We start from the raw sequence: 6,864 nt of genomic DNA, 5'->3' as shown, positions 1-6,864 counted from the left end.
AGAGAAAACTAGCATTTACCCTGTCCTTAGTAGGCATTCTTTCCTTGCCATGAACAGAGCACTTAGCACCTTACCTAACTTAGGGTACCTACATCTTAGATCCAGGTCCGCTCTGCAGATTGCTATAGGCCAGGCCACTGAGATCTGTACCAGCATCTCAGACATTGGTTGCAGGTGACAAGGTAGACTAGGTGGCACCACGATACCAATCTGGACCAATACCAATGGAGCCTACCCACCAGATAACTGTAGCTCTTGACACCAGAAAAAAAAATTCTCACTGTGAACATTAACAAATTCCAAGAAGTGTATGATCCATGAAAATACCAATGTAAGGATCCAGGAACAAAGAACAGGCACGGGAAGTTGATGCTAGCAGATGTTCTAGCAACTGAGCTCAAGGAGAAGAAAATCAGTGAATTGCTTGAAATTGCCATATTAATAATCTTGAAGAAAATGAAGGAGATGTGAGAATGAACAAAGGCATTGAAATCTGAATGAGCAATCCAGGCAAGACAGTGACCCCACAGAACAGTCACAGGGAACCTTTACACTGAAGAACTCTGAATGAAAACGATACCACAGGTGAGTACCTAACAGATTAGAGCAATCAGGAGAATAATTTCTTACCTTTATGTCATGTCTATGGGAATTATAAAACACAAGTAGATCAGAAACGAGAGAGAGAAGGAGAGAGAGAGAGAGAGAGAAAGAGAGAGAGAGAGAGAGAGAATTAGAATCAGATGTTATGAACATAAAAAAAACTCCCAACAAGCAGACTCAACAGAAAAAAGTCAATAAAGTTACAGGACTGAGTCCTTACCTATTATAATAACCTCAAATGAAAATTATTTTAAATGAATAAATTAGATTAGTTAAATGAATGTAGAATCACTAGAACGTAGGAGATGCTGTTTAGAAGGAGTTGAAGGAAGAAAGCAGTGAGAGTTAAAGTCTGGAAAAAGAGATGTTCCATGCAGATGAGAACAAAAGAGACAGAAGCGGGGTATATGTGTACCAGATAGAACAGATGCTAGAGCACACACAGAGAGATCCTTGATGTCACTCCACCACGAGGGGTGATGAATCCAACAGGAAAAATAACAGCTGTGAGTGTCTGCACCTCACTTTGTAATGCAAACATTGTTATAAATGTAGGGAGAGATCATCTGAAAGGAAAGACGAACCAAAGAGAAGAGAAATCAAAACAAAACTGGCAATCGCTTACAGCAAATGAAAGTGGTAATACGGCATGGTAAACACCAGCAAGCCAGCAGTAGCAGCACTCAGGGACGTAAAGCCATAGATGCCAAACTAAGAAATGAAATGCCTCAGACAAACAACCTTGCATCACAACTCCAGTGAACAGAAAAGCAAGAACAAACCAGCTCAATTTAGGAGAAGGAAAGACTGAACAAAGAAGCAGACAAAACAATGTGTTTGGAAGCTTTATTATGCAAAAAGTTGCAAATTAAAAAATTACACACCCAAATCAACTAGATTCAGAGACTATCCAGCAGACTTCTATACAGTTATCAGAGCTAACTTGAATGGGTGTTTTAATATAGATATTATTATCTCTCTATATAGTATAGAGATATTACTTAATATAGATTATATTTAATATAGATATTATCTATACATTATATTCATTATAGATATTATGTTTATATATAATAGAGAGAGAGACAGAGACAGACACAGAGACAGAGAGAGTTGAGAGATACCTTGTGGGTGGTAGAAATCAAAGCCAGGTCTTCTGGAAGACCAATTGCCCTTAACTGCTGAGCTGTCTCTCAAGCCCTAGAACATACATTTACGTGCTTACTCACCACCCAAAATAAAAAATCTGTGCCAGAATTAGAAAAACAATTAGCTTTATACTATCTTTCCTAACATGTCCATCACCTGCATTCAGCCCCTCCTTATCCCCTAATATTTGGCCTTTCTTGTTTTCTTTCTACATGGTCTACCATATGCATGCATACATGCATGTGTTTACATTATACACATGCTATTTGCTAGACTTCTTATATGACTGAGAACACATGGACTATTTTTCTTTCTTCGATTGTGTGACCTCACTTCATATTATATATTTAAGTCCACACATTTTCCTGAAAATTTTGTGACTTCATTTTTTACAGCTGGCTAGTATTCCATGTTATCTATTCCCTGCCAGAGAGATACATGCACTCCCATGCTTATTTAGGCTTCACTCTCTACAGCAAAGAACTGGAATCCACACAGTCAATCAACAAATGAATGGATGTTGAAATTTGGATCTATATACAAAATGATATCTTAAGGGATTCATCCCATATACAGTTACCAAACCCAGACACTATTGTGGATGCCAAGAAATGCATGCTGAAAGGAGTCTGATGTGGCTGTCTCCTAAGAGGCCCTGCCAGAGCCTGACAAATACAGAGGCAGATGTTAGCAGCCAACCATTGGACTGAGAGTTGGATCCCTAATAGAGGACTTAGAGATGGGACTGAAGGAGTTGAAGGAGTTTTCAACCCCATGGGAAGAACAACAATATCAACCAACCAGACCCCCCAGAACTCCCAGAGACTAAGCCATCAGCAAAGGAGTCCACATGGTTCCAGCTGCATGTGTAGTAGAAGGATGGCCTTGTCATGCACCAATGGAAGGAGAGGTCCTTAGTCCTATGAAGGTTCAATAGACACCCCAGTGTAGGGGAATCGAGGGCGGGGAGGTAGGAGTAGGTGGGTGGTTGGGTTGGTGGGTGGAGGAACATCATCCATCATCATAAAAGCAGGGGGAGGGAGGATGTGAGAGGGTGTTTCCAGGAGGGACGGAAACCGGCAAAGGAGATAACATTTGAAATGTAAATAAAAAAATATCCAATAAAAATGCAAAAAAGGGAATTAACAATTCAATTTTAAAACACATATTTTATTTTTATTTATTTGCACGGGTGTGTGTCTATGTGAGTGTATGAACACCTGTGTGGACATTTCTGTGAATGCCAGAAGAAATCATTAGATTACCCTCTAGCTGGATCCCAGGTGACTGTGAGTTGCCTGATGTGTGCTAAAAACTGAATTCAGGTAGTCTGAAAGAACAGCATGTGTTCTTGGTCACTGAGACATCTCTACAGCCCTGAGAATCAGGTTTTTGTTTTTTGTTTGTTTGTTTGTTTGTTTGTTTGAAAATTTAAACAAAATTGGGGCGCATTTAGCTAGACTAAGTTTAAAAAGAACAGAAAAGGCTTGCATGAAACCTAGGGAACAAAGGAGACTTTACTATGAACAGCTGTGCACCACTAATTGGAGACCCTAGAACTGCATAAAGAAATATCATCTCTCTAGCGACTGCAGGCATCCCTTACCTGCTGTTCTTCTGTTGAAATGTTCTGCTTATAATAGGAAAGTCTCTCCTATTGCTGTTTGCTTTGTGTGGAACTGCAAACTGTCAGAGCCAGGAGCAACCTTGCAGGCCACCTTGTAGAGCTAATACCAGGGTATTATTAGCTAAGTTGATTTGGAATCTTGAGAGATCACTCAAGGAGGCCTTAATGTAATCACAAATGCCTCTGCATGATGAATTACAAAGAAACTTGACTGAGACCAGGATAGAGTGGTGTGAGGAAGAATCATTTCTGCTGCAGTGTGCTCCGAGGAAGAGGGAAGGCACTCAAATGCTCCTGGCCATTAGCAGCTGGAGCAAGGCAGGCTAGTCGATGCACCCTAGACAGAGGAAGCTGCGTCCACCTTGACCTCAGCCTTTGTTGGTTTTTTGTTTGTTTTGTTTTTTGGTTTTGTTTTATTTTTATTTTTTATTGAATATTTTTTTAATTTGCATTTTAATTGTTTTCCCCTTTTCTGGGTCCCCCCACAAGCGCCCTATCCCATCCCTGTAACCCTGCTCTATGAGGTGTTCCCCCACCCACCCACTCTCACTTTCTCGCCCTGGCATTCCCCTACACTGGGGCATGGAGCCTTCACAGGACTAAAGGCCTCTTCTCCCATTGATGCCACCCTCTGTTATATATGCGGCTGAGCCATGGGTCCCTCCGTGTATACTCTTTGGTTGGTGGTTTAGTCCCTTGGAGCTCTGGGGTGTCTGGTAGGTTGATATTGTTGTTCTTCCTATGGGGCTGCAAACCCCTTCAGCTCCATCAGTCATTTCTCTAACTCCACCACCAGGGACCCTGTGATCAGTCCAATGATTGGCTGCAATCATCCTCCTCTGTACTTGACTTGGACACTGCCCTTCAGCTCTATAAAGGAACAAAGCCAGCTTGCACTAAGTTACTAATTTTGTGGCATGTTTTTTAACAGCAGCCACAGGGAGTGGGCGTCCCCTTCCAATAGCTGAAGAACATTATAGATTCTTATTTTTATTATTAATTGTTTTACACTCCATATTTTATTCCCACCCCCACCCCTGTCCACCCTCTAACTGTTCCACATCTCATACCTCCTCCCCACCCCCACCCCTGTCTTCATGTGGATGTCCCCACCCTCTACCCCACCTGACCTCTAAACTCTCTGGGGCCTGCAGTCTCTTGTGGGCTAGGTGCATTAAGAATCAGAAGTGATATGGCCCTGAAGGATTGAGGGTTTCAGTAAATAATAGTTAAAAAAAAAAGCAGTCGCTTTTTCAACTCCATCTAACTTAAGCAAACACTACTGTTCTAGGAAAGTTTTCTTACAGACCTTTAATGTGGGTCTTCTTAAATCAGTCTGCTAATTAGCATGCATTCTTAAATTTTGTGTGCATGGGTGGTTTGCTTACATGTATATCTGTGCACTACGTACATGCTCTGTGCCCTTAGAAGCCAGAAAAGAACATTGATTGTACTCCCCTAGTTAGGACTGAAGTTACAGATGGTTGTGAGCAACCATGTGGGTGCTGGGAATCTGGCTCCTCCAGAATAGCAAACTGCTCTTAATTGCTGAATCATCTCTGCACATCCTACTAATTAGCTTTTGCCACATCAGATTTCTTTCTCCCATCACCTCTGGGACTTCCTTCATTTTTAGGAAAATGAAAATGAAGGAAAATAAAAACCCTGGAAGCCCCAGAGCACAGTCGACTTCTGATGGTTGACTTTTCTTTTCACAGGATTAACTTCTTTTGTTTTAAGCTCAGCAGGCTGTATAAGGCTTTCTGCTGAAGCACTTTAAATAGCCCCTACCCAACACTATTTTTGGTATATAGAACAATAGATTATTATAGGCAAAAGAAAAAAAAATTCAGGACAGGACTCCAAAAATAGGACATTTCATTTCAAAATGAAATATCTCCTACTCGGCCCCAGGATATTTCATAGGGATAAAATAATTCCCTCAGAGACCACACTGAGGACCTTGACAACATTTGAGATAAACAAGCTTAGGTTGGGTTGCTTGTTTTGTTCATTATTAAAGTTTGATCAATTTCTTATGTCCCTTGGACAAGTCTACAGCTTATGAGGTTTGTGCAGTAACTGGTTAGACTGGGAATTTCAGGACAGCACTCAGAAAATGGTCCTGTCTCTGAAAAGAAAACAAGACAAAGGAAGCAGTATGTGTTTCAAGAGATACATACATCCCTATGCACTTCAACCTTCCATTTGCAAACACAGATACATCATGGGTGTCAATCCACAGAAGCAATGGCTTCTTTGATTTGCTGTATATGTGTAAGTTGCATTTCTTTGACGCCTTAATTTTCCTCAGAAACACAAATTCAACTGAATCCCAGCTAGCCTCTTAATGGGAAATGTGTGAGCTACTATGGGGTGGTTTAGGACTGGTTATGGAGGCATGCACACATCATTCTTAGGGTCCTCATAGCAGGAATATGGCACAGACATGTAAAAATAAAACATGAGACACTGAAGAGAGAAACACAGTGTGGACACAGTAAGGCAGTGTCCCCCTGCTGTCTGGAAAGGTGCCTCCCACAGTCTCCCATGGTCAAAATAAGAAGGGATCACAGCCCTGTTGCTTATTTTTCCTCCAAGTAGAATGTCTCTGCCTTGGAAAGGAAGGAACTCTATCAGACTCAGTTAAGTACAAGAAACATGAAGTTCTCATAGCTCAGAAGGCTCCAAGATGTACCATGCTGTTTCTCTGGGTCCTATAAATCCTGAACAAGAAGAAGGAGACTCTGGTGGAGATACCTACAAACTGGGCAGAGAGATGCAGGGATGTAACTTTTGTGAGTTGTCATCCATGCTGAGCTGGGCTTTCTACCTTTGACTCATCCATGCTTCTGTAACTAAGCCCAAGAAACTCACTGGTTGCTAAGCTAGATTTGGGTGGAAACATCTGTTTGGTTTACTCTCAGTACCTTCTCTAGCTTGAACAGACATTTGTTCATATCTTCCTAGGAAGTTATACAATGTCCCTGTGCAAAAAGATTTTGAAACTGATTTCATGGTGCTCAAAGAGTGGAAGAAAAATGGGAATCAGTCCCACGAGGACAGATGACATGCGTTAAACATATGATGAGTGCACTTCAGTTTCCTTTAGAGTCCAATTAACATATATTGGCCCAATCAGATGGAGGCAAGCACTGGGAATGTAAAAATCTAATAAAAGTATTTTAGCTCTAAATATTTGTAAGAGGTTCTCAGACGAGATAGCTTGATTTACAGAATACAGATATATAACAATGGGCAAGATCCTTGGCTAGAGAATAGTGTGGCTGAGGGTTCACCAGCCAGTATGTAGGCTGACAGAGTGGCCCACCACAGCCCCAAAGTGTCTCTCTAAATCCTGAATTACTCTGTGATTTTTTTTAATTAATTTATTTATTTTTTGGATTTTTTTTAGATATTTTCTTCATTTACATGTCATATGATTTCTCCTTTCCCAGTTTTCCCTCCAAAAAACAAACAAACAA

Source organism: Mastomys coucha, unplaced genomic scaffold, assembly GCF_008632895.1.
Source record: "Mastomys coucha isolate ucsf_1 unplaced genomic scaffold, UCSF_Mcou_1 pScaffold17, whole genome shotgun sequence".
In the NCBI taxonomy this organism is placed as follows: Eukaryota; Metazoa; Chordata; class Mammalia; order Rodentia; family Muridae; genus Mastomys; species Mastomys coucha.
Note: the sequence above shows the minus strand (reverse complement) of the source record.